We start from the raw sequence: 23,376 nt of genomic DNA on the forward strand, positions 1-23,376 counted from the left end.
AAGACTGGGCTTGATCCAACAACTAAAAGCTTATTAAATTAAATAAAATGGGTTTACCACTGGCAGTTATACCAGTCTGGCCGCTTTTCTAAAAATCTTGGTACTGTAAGCTGCCTTTAATTATGTATTCACACTCCTTACCATTTATTATACAGGGAAAAACAGTTTCTTGCTGACCTCATTTAAATTTGCCATATATTTTTTTATTTATGATTCATAGAAAGGAATTTTTATCTGACATGCTACACATTAAACATTCATGATGCAAATATGGCACATTTATGTAGTTAGCCAAGTTCCTGTTCAGAGTCACTGCTTCATTTTCCAGGGAAGAGCCGATTCCAGTTCCCATCATTACAACTCACTGGCTCAGCTGCCGGCAATGAAACAGAACCAGCTTTGTTTAAACAGCATTAGTGCTGTACTGGCAGGTTGACAACTGGCATTGAAAGGTGCTATGCAAAAATCTTACTGTTCATTTCACTGGTCATGTAGAAAACTGACTCAAAATGAAGAGAATTGCTTCCATGAACTTCTCAAAACAAACAAACAAAATAAATAAACAAATTAAAAATCCACAGAAACTGTTTGAGGTGAACAGAAGTTGTTGTTCCTCCAAACAATGTTTCATTTTCTTTTTGATTTTTTTTGAGATGTCTTTATATTGAATGTAGATTTCTTTCTTCTTTTAAAAAATTCATATTGGAAAACTTATATACATTTTCAGTGTATGTAAATAGAGTGCTCTTTCAATAAAATTGAGGAGGGAGGGAAGGAAGGAAGGAAGTAATCAAAAAATGTTCAACAACTTTTATTCAAATTTTCAAATACTCCTGGACATGAAAACACAGTTGTTGGCTAAGGTTTTGAACTAAAAGCTTACACATGGCATGGGGTATCATCACAGTAGCAAATACTTAGACTATGTTGATTATATAGCTGTCATCTTTCCTGTATCTGCAGCAAAGATTTGAGCATCATCATTCATAGTTACTCAATTAGCTTTAATGATGTCATTTTCATTAAATAAGAAAATAGAGCCATTCCTTTGGAAGCTGAGACAGTTTTCCTTTCTCATTGATGCAGCATAAAGGTACCTATGAGAAAATAGAGCCTGGTTAAGTCAGATGCAACATACATAAACAAGAAAAATAAATGTAATTAGCAAACACAGAGAGAGAATGCTTAAATAAAGAATGCTTAAATCCTCATTTTACAGACCATAAGTTGAGAGACTTGAGACTCAGTCTGTGTCTAAGCTATAACCTGAATAAAATGAATGCAATAGAGGGACAGACAGGTAAGATATATTATGGCATTCTGAAAGTCTAGTGATCTAGAATTATATCCCTGATGCAGTGCTGTTATGCATATTTTATATTTGCAATTTGATTCTTGAAAACACTGTAGTGCACTGTTTCTCAATAACTTTTTGAAGAGCACCAACCCTTAATATTTTTACAGACTACTATATCTCAACGATATTGCTGTCTCTGAAGACCTGTGCTTTAGTTAGGCTTGCTAAATAGAATTTTAGACTCAAAATGGCATGATATGGATGCTGTTTGCGGCTCAGCTAATCAGAAAAAAAATAATTGTCTCCACTCGTAAACTCCTGCAAACCTTTGCTATATTGTAGTCCAAAAAATATTTGCTGGATTTCTGAAGTCATGCACCTATAACTATTTGTCTATTTACTGCTGTGAGAACGTCAATCTGGCACTCCAGCAAGACCTGCAGAAGAAGCTTTATTCAAGACCAAGGTTAAACTGTCACATATTTTCAGATTTCTTGTTGTGCATTAATTATCCACTACAAATCTTGAAGTAACCATTTTGAGTTATTTAGAAAGCAGGCAAATAACCTTAATTCCAATATACAAGTTTCTGTAATATTTGTTTGTTAATACTCTGTTTATATTTATCGGGCTAGATGTAATCTGAAAGAAGAAAATATTAAAAAATTATAGTTTAGAGAAAAAAGAGCATAATATGGAACCTACTTCCCACACATTCTTTAGTATGAAAAGAAAAAATGATATTACAGTGGGCACAGGAAGGACATTGATCTGTTTGAGCAAGGCCACCAAGATGATCAAAGGGATGGAGCATTTCTCCTACAAGGAAAGGCTGAGAGAATTGGGATATTTCAACAAGAAAAGGCTTCAGAATGACTGAACTGAGGCCTTCCAGTACCTGAAGGGAGCCTACAAGAAAGATAGAGAGACAATTTCTACAAGGGCATGTAGTGACAGGACAAGGGAGTGGTTTCAAACCATTGTAGAGTAGGTTTAGATTAGATATTAGGAAGAAATTCTTTACTGTGAGGGTGAAGAGGCACTGGAACAGGTTGCCCAAAGAAGTTATGGCTGTCCCATCCCCTGAGGTGTTCGAGGCCAGGCTGTTTGGAGCTCTGAGCAACCTGGTTTAGTGCAAGTTGTCCCTGCCCAGGAACGGTTGAGACTGGAGAGGTTGGAACTACATGATCTTTAAGGTCCTTTCCAACCCAAACCACTCTAGGATTCTATGACTAGAGAACAAAACATTCTGAAAAAACTCTGGACAAGAATTTATATTACTGCAAAAGGTGGTAATTTTTAAAGATGTGAGAGATTCTTGTAAATTTTTATTAGCTGTCTTTATAAATTCATTAAATGCAAACAGTAGTATTCCCACGCAAGATATTCAGAACAAATTAATTGCATAACAACAGCCTACACATCATATGAGCAAATGTGTAGACCAATACAACAGACAAATGGGATTTAATGTCTATATACATTAAAGATGGCTGTAAAACAAGCTCTGGCTCATTGATTTATCTTGTTTCTGTACCTCATGACTAACCAGGATAGTAAGTGAACAATTCCCTCTAAAATGGCGGGGAGGGGGAGAAGGTTAGGGCTCTTTCTATGACACTGATCACTGGATATATCCTCAAAATAAATGTTAAAATATTTAACATATCAGTTCCTACAGAAACTGTGATTTATAAATGAATGGTCTACAGGGGACTAGACGAACAGAATCAGAAGGATGGTTCAGGCTGCACAGTCCTGCAGACACAAGAAAGAAATGTTCATTGACTCCAAGGTGGCCCTGCTCCCTGTGACAGGAATGAAATGTGAACATCAAAGCTGGTATACCAATGTAATTTCCTATGTCATTGATTTTGATCTCTATTTCAAAGCTGAGCAAGAAGCCGTGAAAGTTCTATATTTACCCCATGGGACATGATTTTGTGATAGTGCCTTGTTAGAAGTACACATTTTAATACCTTATCAAAGGAAGCCTGTTAGAGACATAACTTGAAGACCATAAATCTCAGGTCTGCCAGGAAGCAACACTGTGATTATGCTCCATAAGTTGCAGTTACCACCATTGTCTGGCAAGCACCAAGTTGTCTGACATTGCAGCACTGATAACACTGATGGTTTTACTCCTCTCATTTTAGAGGGAATTCATTTGGAGTTCATAAAATCTGCCATCGGTTTCAGTGGCTGTTGAGATCAAAACTGAACACTTCTGGGAAGTGCACCACTCTTGCCTGGCAAGTGAATACTTTCAAAACAGCACCTTTCCTCCTCTTTTGTTTGGCATGCCTTGACAGTGAGTACAACAGTTATTGGTCTGTATTACATACTGCATCACCACATTCAGTGATTCAACTTGAAACTGCACCTCTGGGTTTCAACTCATATAGCCACTTTAGAGATGACTAAGCTATACTTACATGAAAAGGCCTATGTGAACTAACTAACACACAGAGAAAAGACTATAACAGCAGGCCTCCTAAAATATCTCTACATAAAACATGTTACCATGACAGTGAACAATTTCAACATCTGTATAGCAGCCTATCTTTTAAGAAAACATATCAAAAGGCTTGAGTTGAGGGTAAATAGTTACACATGTATCGGGTAAAAATAAGCAACTCTTTATCAGGTACTTTTTTCTGAATCATTCCTATCACAGAGCTTTAATCTTGTGAGTAATCCACTGTCTGATATACCATGAGGTCATGGAAAAAGAAGGAAGCTTGTAGACTTCAGGGCTAGTTATATTGTCAGCTTATTTCAGAATTGCTATATAAATTTAATTATGCTTTTTAACTACATAAAACTTTAGAATTTTTACCAATTTACATAGAGATTTGGTAAGATAATACATAAAATTTACATTAGTATATATGAACAACCCTCTAATACCAACTCTAAGCTACTGATGAAATTTTCTCATGTCATCTGTTGATAATTAATCACTTACCCACTTAGTTTTTGATGGGAAACACCAGCTCATTACATTCTTTTAGGAAGTGTAGTTTAAATTTTATTTATGAAAAACATGTTTAATAAATTTCGTAAGGAGGAATTATATAGAGTCAACATATTGCATACTGCTGTGCTCTGTCATCAGACATGTTCCTTTTCAATTTTACTGCTCATATAGCAGAACTTCCTCTATACAAAATTCTAAATACCAAATAGGTTATTCAGCTGTAAAGAATAATATATATGTCTTCCCAATGCTAGATGAAATATTCTTGGATTATTTTTTAGTAAATGTATAAAAAATACATTTCATTTTAATTCTCTCTTTTCTCATATATACATATATGCAGGAAATATGATAAAAGACAGGTTAAACTGAGTTAAACTAGCCATTTTTTGGAAGTCACGTATAAGGCCCTGAATGGCTCTGGAACAACTTGGATCACTTCCAGCATATATAGGAACCAATGCCTGAGTATTTCATTTCAATGTGTCCCCTGTCCTTTTTTCTGCAGAAACCATATTTCTCTCCAGCATAGAAGTTTAGAGCTGAAGACAAATTCCTGTAATTTCTAATTCCTGCTTTTCTTTTGATCATCATTTTCTGTATCCTTTGTACCTTTTTCTACCCAGAGAGTAAGAAAATATAGTGTATATATTACATGAAGAAAATTAGTCACAGAGTAGTTAATTATTAATAAAGACCAAAAGGGCAATTTTCAAATTAAAATAAAAAAAATATTTGAACAGCTCTGCAATTGGAAAACCTGGTTTTACCTGAAGCTATTACTAAAAACCATAGATAAATCCTCTAACAATTCTTTAATGTCATTGTCATAGAATCTGTCTTACAATCAATTATAAAAACTCTGTATTTTTCTGTTAGCTGTATGCAGATAATTCTTTTTAATCTTGAAATGAATGTCTGTCTTGCATTAAAAATAATATGGGTTTTTTTTAAAATAATACTTTGTAAAATGGATTCTGACCACTTATTATTACTTTTCTATACTTGAGTAAATGCAAATAAGGAAGGATGGTATGGTTGTTTTTTGCAGAGCTAGTTTTACTAAATTTCACATAGAAATGATGGTTCAGGAAATCCTTCCTTGCAGAGTAAGAAACTTAGCCACTCCCTGGACACAAGGTTCTGCAATGAGTTTTATCATAAATCCAGATTTTGTATTACCATAGAGCTGACAAAAGCAGTTAAAATTGTGCAAGAACTGGACTCCTCCCTAGGCACTTTAGCAAAACCATTACTCTGGGCAAAATATTCTGTGTGTTGACAAACCAAGGAATCACCAAATATCTTCCAACCAATTGCAGTCAACTGCAAAAAGTCGACTTTTTAGAATATACAGAGGCAGAGAACAGAGGCTAGATTACAAAGCAGGGTTTACTTTGAACCCTTTGGAACTGCAAGGGTGCTTCGAGATGCAATAATATGTTCTGTTTTGACACTCATTTAGTGTAGATTTCTGATGTCTTTTAAATTTTTACATCTTACCATGGTAATTACAAAACCAAAATAAGCCATAATTGTTATATTAAAGTACCTGATGTTCAATTCACTCAGAATCAGTATTTGTGCCTATCCCACACAAGCACATTCTTTCAGCCTTCTAGACTATTCAGTAATTATGTTAACCTTTTCAGGAATCTTTCCACATTGGTTGATGTTCTAGATTGCATTCCCTTCTCTACTGCTCTGTGACACACATATGCAATGAAGTCATTGAAGAGCCTTCAGCTCTTTACAGATGTATAAAAGGCTTCACATTAAACATAGCAGACAAATTGATTCTTCTCAATTTTACTTTCCTGACACTTTGTTATTTTACCATCCATACATTCCAGACAAAATTACAAGTGTCAAATGTAATATGAAACAAAAAAATACATTCAAACAAACCCCTGATTTGAAAGTTAAGGAAGAAGAAAAGACAAAGGAAAAAAATGCATAAAATAAATATTATACGTCCTTATATCATTGGTGGGCAGCATATTGAAATTAGCTTTTAGGGGCATATTTCAACATCTTGTCATTCATCTTTTTACCTCAATATAGAAGTAAAAAACATATTTATTTAGTGAGGTGAAAAGTTCTTTACTTCTTTTGTTTTTAACATGGGAAAGGTCTTATTTTTAATGCAGCATCTTCAGACAAAAAAAAAAAGTGAGAGAATAACTGGAAACTAAGAGAATAAGCTGGTTTTTTTTCTAGGGTTGATATTATTTTGTTTGATAATGAGATATCTAGATTGTTTTCTTTTTAGTTCACTTCAGGTAGGTAAATTGCAACCCCCTTCAAAGTTTTCATTAGATAACCTATTATTCCCTTGGAAGAAATCACACTCTATGCATTATTCATTAGGGGCAGCAAATCTTCAGCACAGTCACACAGGCTGCAGTATCACAGAACTACTTAAAATTCTATGTCTTCTTTCTCCATTTCTGCTGAATTCAGTTCTGGTCTAATCTCCGTGTATAATGCAATATCTCTGGGTAATTCAGATATTGCAATGCTGAAGAAAATACATATTTTTTTATTAGCACCGGATAAAATAACCTCACTTTTACTTATCAAATGCATTTAGTTCAATCTGTGTATGGTATTTTGGTACTTTCATCTTTTCTTTTTGGTTTGGATTTTTTGTTTGTTTGTTTTATGCTGGTGTATATTTGTGCACATCCATATGCAGTGGATGTTTAAAGAGAGTGTTTTACTGATGTTCTCCCCTGCCTACCTCCCAGAGTTTATTTTTTCCAGGAGTCTACTTTATGTGTTCCTTAATAGCTTTGTGTAGTCATTAAGACTATCATTGTATGCTTCCCTCACAGTTTCCTACCAGCTGCTATATTGTACTTTATGGGGAAAACCAGTCAATTCCTCTTTCATATGTGTCAGATGATGCCGGATTTACAAGGTGTATTCAAAGTGGTGTTGGAGGTGAGCTAATAAAATAATTCAACTGTATTTCTTGTGTGTGTTGTTTTCTCTCTCTTATCCTCTGGATATTTCTTCTAAACAATATAATACAAGATTAGGCAAACCATGTATTTCAGCAGAAAGGCCACTGCATGGAAAGGTACAGACCTTCATCCTGTTCATGACTGGGCCACTGACCTTCCACAAGTCCCTTCTATTTTCATTTTTCTCCCTTCACCCAGGACTTTAGCATGTCATTTCTGCTTAGCACACAACTAAGAACACCAGAGCTGTCATTTGCTATGCACACATTCAAACACTAGCAAAACCCTCATCAGGGAAACTTCAGTCTATAAAACCCCCAAATTTTAAAAATCACAAGTTTTTTTAGTTGCTGAATTTTACCTCATGGCAGTCACCTCATATCAACTTCTTTGCTTTTTCTTTCATTTTTCCTGTCACTGTGTCTTTTCTGACAACTCTCAGTTCAATTTCTTTTAAGTGCAAAACCTTTGGGAAGAATTAGGAGGAACTCATGCTCTTACAGCACAAAATCTGCTGATTTAGCCCTTTACTATTTTTCAAATGACTGTGTATATGCTACCTTAACTGTACTGTGCATTCTTCCTGCCACTTCTGAAGCTAACTATGCTACCACAGATGTTCCAAATCCCAAAGTACCTCTTTAGTCAAGACTAGTTTTTGCTTAAGTTGTGGGATGCAGATTTTAAAATAGTCCTTTGCTTAACACTAATTTTTTTAAAATTTCTGATAGTATTGCTTATTGCTTCCTTTTGATCTCTGAATAAATAAAAGTTTTGAAAAACAAGAGGATATCTATGATGCCATGTGAGCTTTTTAAAGACAAAGAAAGTGATATTCTGCAAAAGATAATAAAACAAATTGTAGAGTTCCATAACCATATAAATACAAGGAAAATCAAAGAGGAAAAGAAAAAAAATCCAAGAAGACAGTTATGCAATAATAAATAGAAGTAAATATAGTGTTATCTCTCCCCTCAAAAGAAGTGGTAATGGTTGGTTGCGAGAGTTTTTTGCCCAATTTTGAACACAAGCATGAGATGATGACAAAATATGTAAAGAAATTAAAACAGGCAAAATGCAAATTACTGTTTCTAGCTTGGAGGAAAATCTGAAAAAGCAGAGGAAGGACTTGTTGCCTAAATTAACTCCATACATAATGTCCAAAACTAAAGAAAATAAATTCCAAATCTTTTAGACCACGCAGTTGTTCTGAAGTTATTCCAGCCACTTGCCACAAAAATAATTTTGTACTTTATTATCTAAGTAATCCATACCCAAGATTTTTATAATAATTACATTAAAAAAATCCCATCACTATCAATACATACCTAAACAAATTTGTGAAATCACAAATTTAAATTCATATTACGGAATTCAGTCATTTAAAATTTAATTTTCTTCAGTTATGCATTAAAAGACCAACATTATATTTTTCATCAACCACATTAATTTTGGTGCAGTACAGACCAAAGACATTTCATCATTTGACATGATAAATAGTGTCTTGAATTATATAAATGTGGGATCATGTGGGAAAAAATTCAAAATATCAGTACAGTGGTTTTGTATTTGTTTTTTCTCTTTTCCTAATTTAGAAAATTCAGATTCTAAGTAGTATAAGGATGCAAAACCAGAATATAAAACCTTCATTTTACCCATATTTTCTCAGAGAGATGGATGATTATCTACAGCTCTGAGTATGGGACTGGAAGGTAAGGTCTTGAACTGGGACAAATTATTAGTATTTGTATTTTGCAGAAGATAAAATTTCATATTAAATATACAGACACTCATGTATACTGAATGTCACTTGGGATTAGCATAATATTTCTATTAGTAACGCTAGCTTATCTAACTGAGCAACACACTGTAGTCAAGAGCAAAGTGCTGGAAGGGTGAAAATGAGCTTAAGTGTTCCCAGAATGGGTTAAGGAAGGGGAGAGAACATTCCCACAGGCAATTATTTAGCCTTAACTGGACTTCCCATAAAAATTCTCTGTCCTTACATAACTGATTGACCACCCTACCTTCTGTGTATTGCAGTAATTTCTCCTTTTCTCCATCATGCTGCTTACTCCAGACTCCTCCAAACAAAATACGAAGAACTGTAATTCTATAATGGAAACAAGGAAAACTGACATTTTTGCCTCGATACTTGCTTGTAAAAATAGCCCTTGTGTATATCCTATCTGCCTCTTTCAATGATATGTAAATTATAAATAATAAGTCCAGCATTTAATGTTATTACCATTTGCTCCTGCTACTGCAACTGAGCAATTAGGGGAAAAAAATCCTTGCTTAAGTGCTACATTAATAATTTCTCATCTTTCCCATGGTTGTAATAAATATGGTGCCTCCACAAAGAGAGATTTAACACAGAGTATACCTGCTCTTTACCCAAACATATAAATGATATATGAACAATGTAGACTAATATACACAATGGATCACAGAAAGACCACCCTGGTGTTCTCTTCCTGAGGAAAACAGTGAAAAATTTTCCTTTGTAGGCAAGGGGTTTCGTGTTGGAAAGATCTTTCCACAGAGAAGACCTGGTACTGCTTGTGTGTTTTTAAATAATGCTACCAGGCTGAAAATTTTAGTTTGAGTCAATCATCATTCCTATTATAAAAACACATTAACCTGAGCCAGAAAGGTCAAGACTAATCAGTTCAATACAGGAGGGAAACCAAAAACAAAGCAAGACAAGGAGCCAGGACAAATAGAACAATCTTTAAAAAGTGTCTCTGAAGTGAAAAATCCTGTTGGATCTCTGACTCAAATCTTTTGAGTCAAATTTTATCTGAGTGGATTTTATTTTTTCTAAATCATATGGAGAAAAACATAGTGTCTATATATTGCTCTGTACCCTCACAGTTGAAGCAGAACGGAGAATAGTGGTAAAAATACTGACAACCATAATTTTATACTTGAATATATAATACGTATGCATATAGATAGAAGTATCTCACTAGAAGTATGTTTTTCAAATGAAGTTATTAGCTGATGCTTGGAGAAGAAGAAGTAAAAAGAACACTGTCTCACAAATGGAAAGATGAGGAAACATACTGTGTTGAAATCTGTTTCAGATAAATGTAATATTAATTTTTATAGTTTATTAGACAGAGAAATCCAAAACATGGTAAGTTAGATGTCAGGAGTACCCATAAAAAAACAACACTTAGAGAAAAAATAAAATCCATTGAGTCAACATGTAGGTCCCATCCTGCTCCCTGACCTATATGTGCTTATGTGTCAAGTCAAATCAAATCAAATAAAATCAAATCAGAAAGAGGGTGAACTGGAAAAATTTTTAAAATCATTCCCTCAAATTCCATGAACAATAAAGGGATGGAGATTTAAATTGTTTTGCAAGTCTAATGCAGCATCATATAGCCAAACTGGTCTTCCTTGGTCAAACAGAAATTTGTGATTAGAGCTGGCAAGATATCAGAATTTCCATTCTACTGGAACTTGATGGGAAGGGTGGGAATAATCAATTATGTAGCAGAAAAAACCCATTGGAAATTTTCTAACAATGAAGAATTTCATTTTATATAGCTGAGCTTAATTTACAAAGTTTTCAAATAAAATTGAGCTTAGGTATACCTGGGTTCCTTTTTCCTTACATATTCTTAGCTGACTAACGAGGACCCAGAAGTGCAGCAGACATTTTCCAGCCCCCAGCTCTGCAACAGGGAATATGAGGAGTATGACTTATCCAGGTAGTGGAAGCGAGGGTACATCACAGAAATCCCTGCCAAGGAACAGAAGCATTTTGTTTTCATCAGATAATAAACATTTGCATTGGATCAATGTTTTATGAATTATCATGAGCTCAGTAATGCGATGTCAGTCTAATGTTTTGCACCCTTCAGCTTCCCTTTCCCTATTTTTATTTATTATTTCACAAAGACTTGTCCAACTAATGTATTTCATGTTTCACCATAATCCAGGTATCTCAGCCAAAAGATTTCAATTTTTCCACAATGGGAGTAACCCAATACATCATTTATTGCATAGCCTACCAAATCTTACCTTATGCAGCGTTCAAAAAAATACTCTGATTTTGGTAGAAGTAGCTCACTATCAAACCTTCTCAACAATTAAGATTCCTAAGTGATGGATGACCAGTCATATTCATTTGACATATTTTTCCCCCAAAAAAGTTTTGCTCTATTTCTTCCTATATTATTCTTCATGTTACCTGATGCACAGATATTCACTTGACATCACCTCATCAAAAAACACTGATAAACCCCATTGCCATTGCTTACTTTCCTTGCTTTATCAGTGATTCAGGTTCTCAGAAAGCTTTTTTCTTGGTAATTCCTTTTCCCACTTCCTTCATAGAAATTATTAACAATCACTGGCCTTACACGAACTGTCTTCCCATTGAAACACAGTCCAAAGGCACTACCTGCTTTTCCATTCCTTGTGTGTTTTTCTAGTGGAGGCAATTATGTTGAGACAGTCTGTCAGACAACAATTTTCTCAATGCCACTACTTTAAACGTCTCAGCTGGCAAAACATCAGTGTCTGCCATCATCCCACATCCTGTCTCATCATCCTACCAACAAGAATTCCTACCGCAACAACAGTCCCTTTGAGGCTGTTATTTGAACATTCCTCTTCCTTTTCTCAGGTATTTTTACTGAATAACTTTCCATAAAATCATTACTGTCTGCTGATGACTTCATTTTGCTTCTGCCTGTTACATCCTGAATACGCATAGGTTTACAGATCCTTATCATATAACCCAAAATATAAAAAGAATTTGGCTGTAAGACCCCTGCTGTGCTCCCACGGAGGTACAAACTTTCTGCTGATAAATTTAGACATAGGCACAGCAAAAAAAAGAGAAAAGAATAAAATAAATAAGAATGGATTTTTCCTCTAGAGTCTAAAACACATCTAGGCAAAATTTACTAAAAATATTCAATGGCTAATTTCACATATCACAGTAAAAACATTCATGTGTTTTTAATTCTAACTGTAAGTTTTTATTAAGTGCCTTATGGCTGTAACTTTGATCAGTATTCTTTCTATTTGTTTCTTTTTTTTTTTGTCTTATTACCAGATTACGAAGCTATTATACAAGAAAAGTGAGATCTCAAGGCTCATTAACTGTTGCAAAATATTTGTCCAAAAAGCATAGAAGAAATCCATATAGTGAAAACAGAGATACTCCTTGTTACAATGCTAAAAGCATTTGTCACTCTCTGGGTAGCATTTCTATGTTCAGGAAGGAACAACAGTAACTAAATCTTAATCCTATCAAAGCCAAGGGAATTGTGTTACTGCAAGTAATTTTTTTTTTTTTGCTTTTTCCTTTTACAGTAATATTTTTTTCACATAGCCGAACTAATTATGTTTGAAGTTCATAAAGTGTGAGAGAGGTGATGAACAAACGTGTAATCATTTAATCACCAAAAAAAAAGGTTATATTTAGAAATATGCATCCTTTTGAAATTTCTCCTAATTATTGTACTGGGAGTCAGACCACAGACTCTGAGGATCATCCAGTTACTGCAAATTTCTCTAACATGTAATTGAAGCCTAGTTCATTAATTAACAGAACATGGATCAACTCAGGAAAAACATTGAAAACTCAGTGAAGATACAGCGACCCAGGCCATGTACAATAATTAGATCAGAAATGTCTGTGATACCAGAACAAAAAGACAACCTTACATTGTATTCATTTTTGAATAAGAAAATTTGCTTTTTTTTTTTTTTATGTAGAAAATTCTGAAATGTCACAATTTTTTATGGAATCAAAATTCTCAGAAGAGCAATATTGAAACATCATCAAAGAATTGTCTGTTCCCTATGCATTCCAGTTTTGGAATTAGAGTACATCTCACTACATGTCAGTGTGCTTGTCCAGGTTCCTTTTCAAAATAAATATATGAAATATACATCTGGTAAGTCGATTTTGGTTTGGTTTTGTTGGCTTGTTTTTCTTCTTCCAGCATTAATTACACTGCATTTCTCAATAGTGAACTTCTTTATAGTACTTTGGAGAATACTGACCCACATTAATACTGAGTTTCAAAAGGGTGAAGTTACCTTTCTGAGTCACGGAACTGGGCACTTCTCTCTCTGCAAGATGCAGGAACAACTCAAGATTTTACTGGCATTTTATATGGGTTTCAGTGATTCATCATTCAGTGTGAATCCCTGAATCCCTACATACCCCCCGTTTCCAATCTCTGTATGGCGTACGTCAAAATTTTATAACTGGCGAGACACCTAAATGTTAAATATCATCGCACCTAAATTATGTTGTGGCATATTCAACATCCATTAAAGAGCCTAAGCTTCCCTCCAGATCTTTTGGCTCATAATAAAATTGATCTTGGGAGCTCAACTGAAAGTAATCAGGTCTGAAATTTTTATCTAAGTGTACCAAAAGTAATCTTCATTACATTTTTTAATGTTCCTATTTTGGGAGAAAATCATAGTCCACCACAAAAATTTGCCTTTATTACACCCTCATATTCATGAGGAACTCACAAAGAATAAAAATTTGCTTTCAAGAAGTTTGTACTACATAAAATCTTAATTTTCTATGTGTGGAAATCCTCCGAAAAGACTAATGGAAATTCAAGGCTGCATGAAAAGAAAGTTTAAAAACTCCTAAGAATTCATAGTGTTTCTGTGGTTTTTCTTATTTTCTAGAATTTTATTTCTGTGTTGGTTTTACCTCATATAAGCATATGTTTCATCTCATCTAAAAGGGTTTTTGCCCCAGCAGCTAATGCCTTCCAGAAGGCTGACAGTGTTAAAGTGCTGATGTGAAGAACCCACATACTCAAGTTTTCTGTATTCCAAAGTAATGACATAAAAACTATGGAAAATGTTTCAAAATATTTTTTTTTAATACATTATAAAAATAATTCTTTGTAGTTTTAGGTCTGGTTTCTAATTATGCTATTTATAGTTTTTCAACCCCAACAGTGTGTATTTTAGTAGGCCCACAATGACATCTTGTGGCTACTCTGAGCTGATGACTCAATGATCAATAAAATGAAAATGTCTACTGACTTTCAAGAAATCTTTAACACATGAACAGAAAAATTATCCTCAGTGAAGATCCTGCATAAGATAGCTGCCTGTGACAGCAGTGCCTGGTCTAACTCCTGACCAATCATTCCAGTTGCTCCACTTTTCTGTCAGTGGAAAATTAATTAACTTTCCATACAAAAAATCTTCTGTGAAAGAGGCTACACTGCACTGCATAAGTGAAAACTGAAAGTCTTCAGGCTATCAAAATGTGATAGATGAGTTTGCATCTGGAACATTAGGAAGAAGGAAACCAAACCTAAGGGAGTGATTTACTAAGTCAGGTCCAAAATAAATCTTTTTGCACAAACTTCAGAGACTTCTGGTTTAGTTTTGTTTTTTCTCAGCAGGATGGCCTTTACATGGGTTAGCTAGCTGCACCTGTTCTTTAGGATCAGTTCTCAAATATTTTGAACAGTTATGCATTCTTATTCACTTCCCTTTCTGCAACTATGAATTGCAATAAAATTATTGGGATATGTATGTTTACTTAAAGCTATGTAACAAATTTTAATGTAACCATGATTGTTATGTTATCTGTCTACAGATTTCTCTGACTTATACACTTTTGCCTCCTTGATTATTTCTTCAGTGGCTTCTTAATTTTAAGTGAACTCTAACAGTGGCACTCTTGGGTTTCTTTCCTTATATATTTATCTGCTAAAAATTTGGGAAAAGCACTGTAGCCTTGTATTTTCCCATCTTTTGCTATCTCATAGCTTCTTAACTGAAAAGTCCTGATAAAAGTTGATGATTCATTGCCAATATTTATTTTAATATTTCCTCAGATCATATTTAAAGACTTTCAGTTGTCTGCTTTTGGATAGAACAGCAACATTCTAATTTCACATTTTGCAGATCCATATACCTTCATAAAAAAAAATAATATAAATGTCTTCTTGGTTCAATGCGGAATCTTCAGCAGCAAGACTTGGAGTATTATTAGATTTCAAAGTTATTTTAACTTTTTTTCTCTTCCTTTTGAAAGACAATTTCATAAAGGTAATCCAGAGCTCAAACCCTTTCCCTTTGAACTAGGCTGTAGTGTATTATAAATACACACATATACATATGCACACACACAAACACACACATATATATATATCTATCTCAATGTGTACACATTAGAAGCCTGTGTTCTGGGAGGACTGTCAGGGAATTTATTGAAGATGAGCACTGCCCATCCTTTATTAAACCTATAATTAACACAGAAGTGCTTGATTTTCCTGAACATTACATGTGGCAAGTCTGATTAAATGCTTACTTATCGCTCTTCATTGCACACAGATAGTGTCACACAGGGTTTTGGATGAAGTAAGGACTATGCAAAACACAGCATCTGGGCTCAGGGGGGAGCCACCATCCGGTTGAGGGGGAAGAGAAAAGCATTACACCCTTGCCAGCAGTACAATGGGAAGCTCAGGGAAGGAGAGGAGCTGGCGAGCTCAGATTCGGCAATGGCTGAACACTCTCACTGAAGGGAATCAACATCAGACAGAAAACAGAATCATCAGTTGCATTAAGAATCAACAGAAGCATGAGGTGAAGAATGAGGCAGCAGAAGGATTTTGGCAAAAGGAGGCTGCTGGAAGGCTGCAGTACCCCAGTGAACAGTAAAAAGAAGAGGAGGCATGATGAGACCGCTGCTCCCTTAACCACTGTCAGTGAGGGTGGTTAAACCTACCTACATAAACAAGTGGGAATGAGTGGAAAGAACTCTATAGCCGAACTTCTACAAAAAGCTATTGTGAGACTCAGGTTCTAGCTCTGACGTGGAATTGAACATCCTTTTTTGGTGGGGAATCGAAGCTTTTCAAACATTGGTATGCAGTTGATGGACTAGAAATTGCCAGTGTTAAGAATTACTTGCTGTTGTCAACCAGCACGCATTACACTGCCTACTGGTGCGCTTTAAACTGTAAAGTACAGGCTTGAAAACTTTTGGCAAAAAATAACTCCCTGTATTTGTTATGAACAATCCTATTTGTATTAGCGGCTAACTTGAGGTGATCAGTAACACATGCAACAATGTTACCAGATAGACGCAAATCATAGAAACAGAATCCAATGTGTTGGAAGAGACCTCTGGAGGTCTTCCAGTTTCAAGTTCCGGTTCAAATAAAGTCAAGTTGAAAGAGGTTACTCCATCCTCAGTCTGAGGATGGAGATTTTACAGCCTTTCTAGGCAATCTTCTACAGTATTTCCCCAGAACAAAAAAATCTCACTGCCCCTGCAGTTAACCTATATTTCTCCATTTTTTCTCTTTCTGCAAAAATTTATTAGCTCCCAAGTTAATAAATTAAAAGTAATATCTGTTTTTCACCAAATTACAGCTGCAGTATTTTTTGTTCATTTACTTAAACTGACATCCCACCCAGAATGAAAATAGAGCAAAATGTGTCCAAGTCTACATTTGGAGATGCCTTAGACATCTGCTGACAATCTTCACTAAGCCATGTGCCAGAAGGTGCCGCTCTTCTGGCAGAGGTGCAACTCCAGTTGCCTCAGGCACTTTGAAATTCAGGACATGAACAGTGTTGCACCTTGAATCCCTAAGGACACTGATCCAATATGCAACAACATACAAAAAGGAATCTATTTGAAATTGCCTGATTAGACAGAAAAAAGCCACCTTTTTCTGAACAGCCTTATGCAGGGATTCCAAACCAGCCCCACCAGCCACCCTCTTGGCAACCGTGAAGAGGCACAAGTACACGGAGGTCTTGTGTGACAGTAATTGTGCATATGTTATTTTGTTTTGCTGGACAATAGATTGCCACTGTCAGTTGACTGTCACTTAACATCAATCAACTCATTAGAAGCTCTTGACTTTCTCATCCAAGCTACTCACAAGGTCTGGTAAAAGAATGCAGACAGTCCTGGGCTTTCATTCCCCCTCAGGAAACCGGAATAGGATCCAGGGAGTATTGTGCTGGTGATTTGAGTTACCCCTGCAATCATGAATGACAGCATTGAGGAGGAAGGAAATAGTATGAAATTAGGTTGTTACTGTGAAAGAGGAGGACTAGCACCATGTATACAAACGCCAAGGCAAACTGCATTTGGGCACAACTCATCCAAAAAGTGGGGAAAAGGGGAAAATGGGAATAAAGGATGCATGAAGTTTTTCCTAGTCACCAGGCTGTTTGTACATCTTACCACAGTGTAATGCATTTTCCTTGGGTTAATTTCTGAATGTAGTCAAGAGCATACCTAAGAATATGAGTATTACAGGCCTAGGCAGGATGCTATAAATTGCTACAGCACATACCTGATGAGGTACAGCCCATTTCTGGCATGTGTCTGTTGCAGATGGATTTTTAAAATCTTTTAATTTTAGTTAAGTAAAAAAAAGTATAATCTCGAGATTGCAAAGCACAGCTTCAAGCCAACTCATTTTTTTCCCCAACCCCTGAGAAGGTTTCTACAAACCACACAAATTTCTAAGAGATCTCCAAAAGTACTTCAACCTCCACAGGAGGCTTCCCTGTATTCTATAATTCAAAGGCTCTCTCCAACCTTAAAATAGACAAGTCCTTGAAAAGGAGTCAATATATTATCATTCAGGTCCTAATCAGGTTCCACCACTCATTATTACTCTAACCATTTTCTGGAATCTTATCCAGGACACAGACTTCCAAAAGAACTGCTTTAAGACATGGGTTGGTGCAAACTTGATGGGAAAGGTAGGATTCCATAGCTTTCTCTTTCTTATGATAAGGGAACCTGCTGTGCCAAGCCAAATGCCAATGCCTGATGCATACACAGGGAAAATAGGGAAACAGAGGGAAAAGCTGTCAGCCCATCTTGGATAAATCCAGCAATTACTTTTTGGACTCCTTTTCCTCAGCAGTGGGATCTTGTGCTGTAAAAGCAGTCCAAGTAAAATCAATCTGAGGTTAACCTTGCTGACTCACAATCATGTTGAAGAATAGGCTTCATCTGAGACACAATATATTGTTCTCACTGAAATACCCATGGGAATCCACTTATTTTCTATTGCTCCATTTTAATTTCTCAGGTGCAAACTATCAATTTCATATCAGGACAGAATGGTCCCTCTCTTATCTGCTTAACTCCCCAGATATTTGATATCAGAACCTAAACTCAACCTTTAATAGGAAAGAGTGAATAATAGAATTAATTAGACTTTATTGCTATTGTAAACTGTCCTGTGGTGCATAAACTATCCTTTTATTACTTTCTTGATTACAACAAAATTGTACTTGCCTGCTGTATCAAAGTTAATGACCCAAGAGTATGAATGGAGTTGGTAGCAGCTAATAAAACTGCTATTAAGGAAGGTACGCAATTCGATAGCTTCAATTAATGTGTTTATGTCTTCCTGATAAAAAAAAGTATTCTGCCATCTACAATAAACTTTCATAATGAGAAGAATTGCAGAAGTTGTATAATGATGCATCTTTTTAAGTAATAGAATTGGCCGGTACAAACCATGATTCAGAAGACCAAGAGCAATACTTTAAAAATCAAATGTATAAGACAGAGCAATGATACAGAGGCCTGAAAAAATATGAATATTAGCTACTAGAACCACACTATGAATCCAAGCTTGAACACGCAATTTATAAGGAACTTCAGAATAGAATACTGAAAAAGATGTTTATGGGCTTAAAAACCAATGAAAAGTATGCAATGAATCATAGAATTCGTAGAATTGCAGGGAAGGGAATATAAAAACAAACGCAACATATAAATCTATAAGGCCTGACCTAAACATATCGTGCTGCTTACAACTGGATACTCCAGTCCTGGGGTGACTGCATGACACTGTATTCCCTATCGTCTGCCCTATGCCAGACATGAGTTCTGTGCCTTTAAAGCTACCTAAGTGAGAGGGGAGTAGCCTGTGGAATTCTTTCGGTGGCCTGTGTTCAAAAACAGAGGTAACTTGCTTGCTCTCACTGTGGCAGAGCCAAGGAAGCACCTTCTTGCTTTTCCTAGCTCTTGGCTCCTTTTCTCAGGAGAGACAGAGTTAAGAGCCTTTGTTTTTGGCTAGCCTGCTAGCTGAGGCAAGAACTTTTCCGGGGACTTTGGTTTTTCTTCTTCTCCTGGAACTGTTTGCTCCAGTCTGGAATACCATCACCAGGAGGCGCTACACCATGGCCCAGAGGAGCCTACCCTGCACCCCAGCTCTGGAGGGAGAGAGCCACACCCACAGAAAGGACTTTGAGTCTTCCCAGATCTACTTCATTGCAAGGAGTTTTACTATTTAACAGTAGTCATTCTTTTTTTGGTGCCTGCGTGCACCCTGATTGTTAAATAAATAGGTTTTTTTCACTTTCCTCCAAGGAATTTCTTTCTGAACCTTGTGGGGTAGGGGCTGCTGAAATCTGCCTTCTATTAGAGGATACATTCATTTTGGACATTTCCTCCAATTTGTCTCAAACCAAGACAAATATGTCCCTAGCAACCCGATAAAAGAATAAAACCTATAGAAATGTCATCATAAAGAGACAATGTGTAATTAATAGATGCAGGCAGAATAGATCAAGAGTCACTGGTTTTGGATCCACAGCCTGTAACTTTTTGTCACGTAATGCGTCACCAGCACATGTACCAGTCACTAAACTTCCTGCCCAGTGTATTATCCTAATGCAAAATAGTGACTCTGATGTTTTAAGGATGTAAAGAGCATAGTTTCCTGTCTCAGATGCTGTTAAGGCCACAGAAAACATTGCCATGAGATAAGTACAGCATAGCGAGACAGGATGGCAATAACTCAAGCCTGGAAGAGGTGAGATCTGGCTAGAACATCCTGGGTAATGCATCCAGACAAAAATTCCCACCGTGGCAAACTGCATAATGAAGTAACTGCTTGTATGCACATCACCAGTCAAACAAAGACCACTCCAAGTTATAGGATAGATGGCATCTGCAACCACCAACCTCAACAAAAGGCCCCCTGAATATGCCTCCGTGGATACCTGGAATGGACTATAGTTTAAACCACCACAGCAGGAACTTGAGATAAGATAAATGTGGTACTGGCTGTCACCTCAGACCTAAGGAGAGGGTAACAAAGCTGGGGGAGAAGAATGTATGGGCTAATGGACACAAAGAATGCAGAATTTATGGGCCACAAAGAATGTGGAATTTATGGGCAACAAGGAAGGCCAACTCAGCAGCAGTGCTGAAACCAGCTCCGTCTGCATAAAAGGTAATTCCACCAGGGGGAGATCACAACCTACCGACCCAAGGCAAGAAACCCACTGATTCAAAAGAAGAGAAAGGCTGAGCCTGGGACTAATTAGCATTGGAAGCAAGGGAATCATTTAACCAACAGAATAAGAGAACCGTATAGCCAATGACCATTAATTCCTCTTTTTGCTAAAATGTATAAGTAGTGACCATCACTGAGAAACCTGAGGTGAAGAAGAGCCTCTGGATCCACAGGTAGAGATTATCTTCTCCTAAATCTGTCTCCCCCCTGCCCCATCCACCTCCCCATCTCTCCTTTTTTTTATATCTTTCTGTCTCTCTACATCACAATTTACTTTTAAATAAAATCTGTACTATTGACTTCAGCATATGATCCTGTTTGCATTTTAATTCAGGCAGAGACATATCTTAACAGATGTCAAGTGGAGTTTTGCTGATGAATCAGTTTGACACCAGAAGAGGTGTAAATGTTCTTCCTGACCTATCAAGACCCTCAGGGGGAAGTTTTTAGTGGCTCAGCTGAACACAGAGCGCCTCAGCTCAACATCTGACCACCTACAAAATGACCTTTGAAGGAAGTAGAGGACTTGAGGAAACTTCATCTTATGTATTCCTCCTAGCAACCAAGGGGGTAACATTGTGAGAGTGAGCATAATGACACTAGTCATGGGGATCACATTTGCATTGTGATCCAACTGTGTGTTGTAACTGTTGTGACTAAGTTGTGATTGTGTGAGAAATTACCCAACCATGCTGTTAAATGTAAATCCTGTGTAGAGTCAAGTACCTTCAAAAATGTAAACTTGGTATGAAAACATCAAACCCTTCCTGTGTGGAATATTTAAAAGATATGTTCAGAAAGTATTGGGCTGTGAAATAACCTGACACAGTTATGTATAATTAATCTAAACTGGAAACTTTTGTGTTCAATTTGCTAACAGGTAAATGCATGCAAATCTCCTCTTGATTTGATTTTGGCCCATTCCTCTTGATTTAAGCCATTATAATGCAGTATTTATTCAATTTCTAATTGTGTGTAATGCAACACACAGTTAAATTAACATGGCTGATTAGTACTCTGGTTCTAAACCCGTGAACTTTCTATTCCCTGTAGCTCTTAATCAAGTTATTGCTCAACTTCCTCCTGAACAAAAAAAGCTTTTAAAATCTCTTTCAGAAGAACAAGTGGGTGAGTTCTGAAAGAATTGTTGTCTCTGCTGTACTGAGGGCATGTCAAACTAATCAAAATCTTCTAGTAAAAAAACTCATTAATACCCTGAAGATGTAGACTCTCTTCTTCTAATTATACTTAGTTCATAATTTCTCCAGATCTGATTTACATGTATTATAATTTTTTGCATTTAATTTTCATTTATACTGTGCTGCGACAACCATTCTTATTTGGATTCAGGATAACAAGATGAGGTTTTTATAAACCCCCATATTTTTCCATAATTATAAAACTAGAATGTTGACCCTTAAATGAAGGATAACAAAACATTAGGCAAATGAAGCATAAGTTTGATAATTTTAAATCAAACAAATGGAAAAATATTGAATTGAACCCTCTCAGGACCACTGCTAAACAGCCCTTAGGATTATACACTTCAAGTTATTAAAAGAAGCCTACATTTTATCCAACAGCACTCAGTGGAAAGCTATTCATGTGCTTTCATGAATATTTTATTTGAATCCCTGATTTGTAAGATGGAATTTCTCTTCCATAGACTAGACTTCATGCAGAAGTGCAAACTATAAACTGAGTCTTATAAAAGCAAACTTCTTGATATGAAACATTGTTTTATCCCCACCTTGTGGAAATTTTCTGCATATGTTACTACTTAGTTGAAAACTAAATTCATGGGTATGATCTGAATGATTCTAGTAATGTAGCTGTAGTAGGTAATGTATCCATAGAGATCCTCTTGCATCCACCTTGTCATGGAATTTATAGCTCCAACATTAGGTGTTCAATTAGGTAAGCCTGAGCTGAATCTGTTTATAAGAAACCCCATGAAGGAGGACATGAGGGGAAGAGAGGAGATCACAGTATCAGAGCAGGTAAGAATTCACATTCAGGTTTTGTTCCAAAAACTGCTGATTCCAAACTTAAATCTGAAACACAGGTAGTAAGAGATGAACTAAGATGAATGGATGTTGTAGGATACAATTATATTTCTGAGCATTAATCCCATCCATTCTAAAAACAATCCACTGGAGCATTGAATAATACATTTATACAAAAATAAACTGGGAACATGGACAAATAATATAAATTAAAAAATTAAAATCTTAATTCTTACCTTGATCTGGAGCTGAGACTCACAGTGCAAAACTTCTTTAGGTGACAGCTCCACTGTAAAATCCTCTTCTCCCTGTTCCCTTCTGGAAGAGAAAATATAATATCTTCTTGTATTTATTAGTCTGGAGAAATGCAGAAATGAAGAACGAAAGTGATCCCTGGCATCACGGCATTTGGTTCTCTGCTAGTATTAAAAATAGCATAGAATAATTTCAAAATCACGGTTAAGTTCTGTTTAAAAATATTTTTTCCCACTATTTTCCCATTAGAAGGTTGTTACAGAAAGGCTTCACATTAAAGGTTAGGAGTCTTTTTTTTCTAATTTCCAGCCTAAACTCAACCTGTTTAATTTTTACTTATTTATTTTTTTACTAGTGTTAGCTAATTGACTGAATAATTATTTGCCCTTCCCTAGTGTTCATTGCCATTCAAGTTTTCTGTTAGAGGCAAAAACCAAAAACCCCTTAGCCCTGGTTTTCTTGTCAGAGTATGTCAGTTCCTTCATGGCCTCTTTTCCATTTCCCTGGTCATCTTTGGAATATTTCCATGCATTTTTTTGCTAGAATCAACTCCTTT

The 23,376-nt window shown here is 35.9% G+C and overlaps 1 long non-coding RNA gene across 1 annotated transcript; it reads right to left on the reverse strand.

Moving 5' to 3' along the window:
* Positions 1-748: 748 nt before the first annotated feature.
* Positions 749-22,878, reverse strand: LOC104690554. The gene is made up of 3 exons (XR_002045943.3): positions 22,802-22,878; positions 10,856-11,003; positions 749-1,097 (listed from the first exon to the last, which is right to left on the reverse strand). It is a non-coding gene; the product is annotated as an uncharacterized LOC104690554 (long non-coding RNA).
* Positions 22,879-23,376: the final 498 nt, after the last annotated feature.

This window comes from Corvus cornix, chromosome 4, assembly GCF_000738735.6.
Source record: "Corvus cornix cornix isolate S_Up_H32 chromosome 4, ASM73873v5, whole genome shotgun sequence".
NCBI lineage: Eukaryota > Metazoa > Chordata > Aves > Passeriformes > Corvidae > Corvus > Corvus cornix.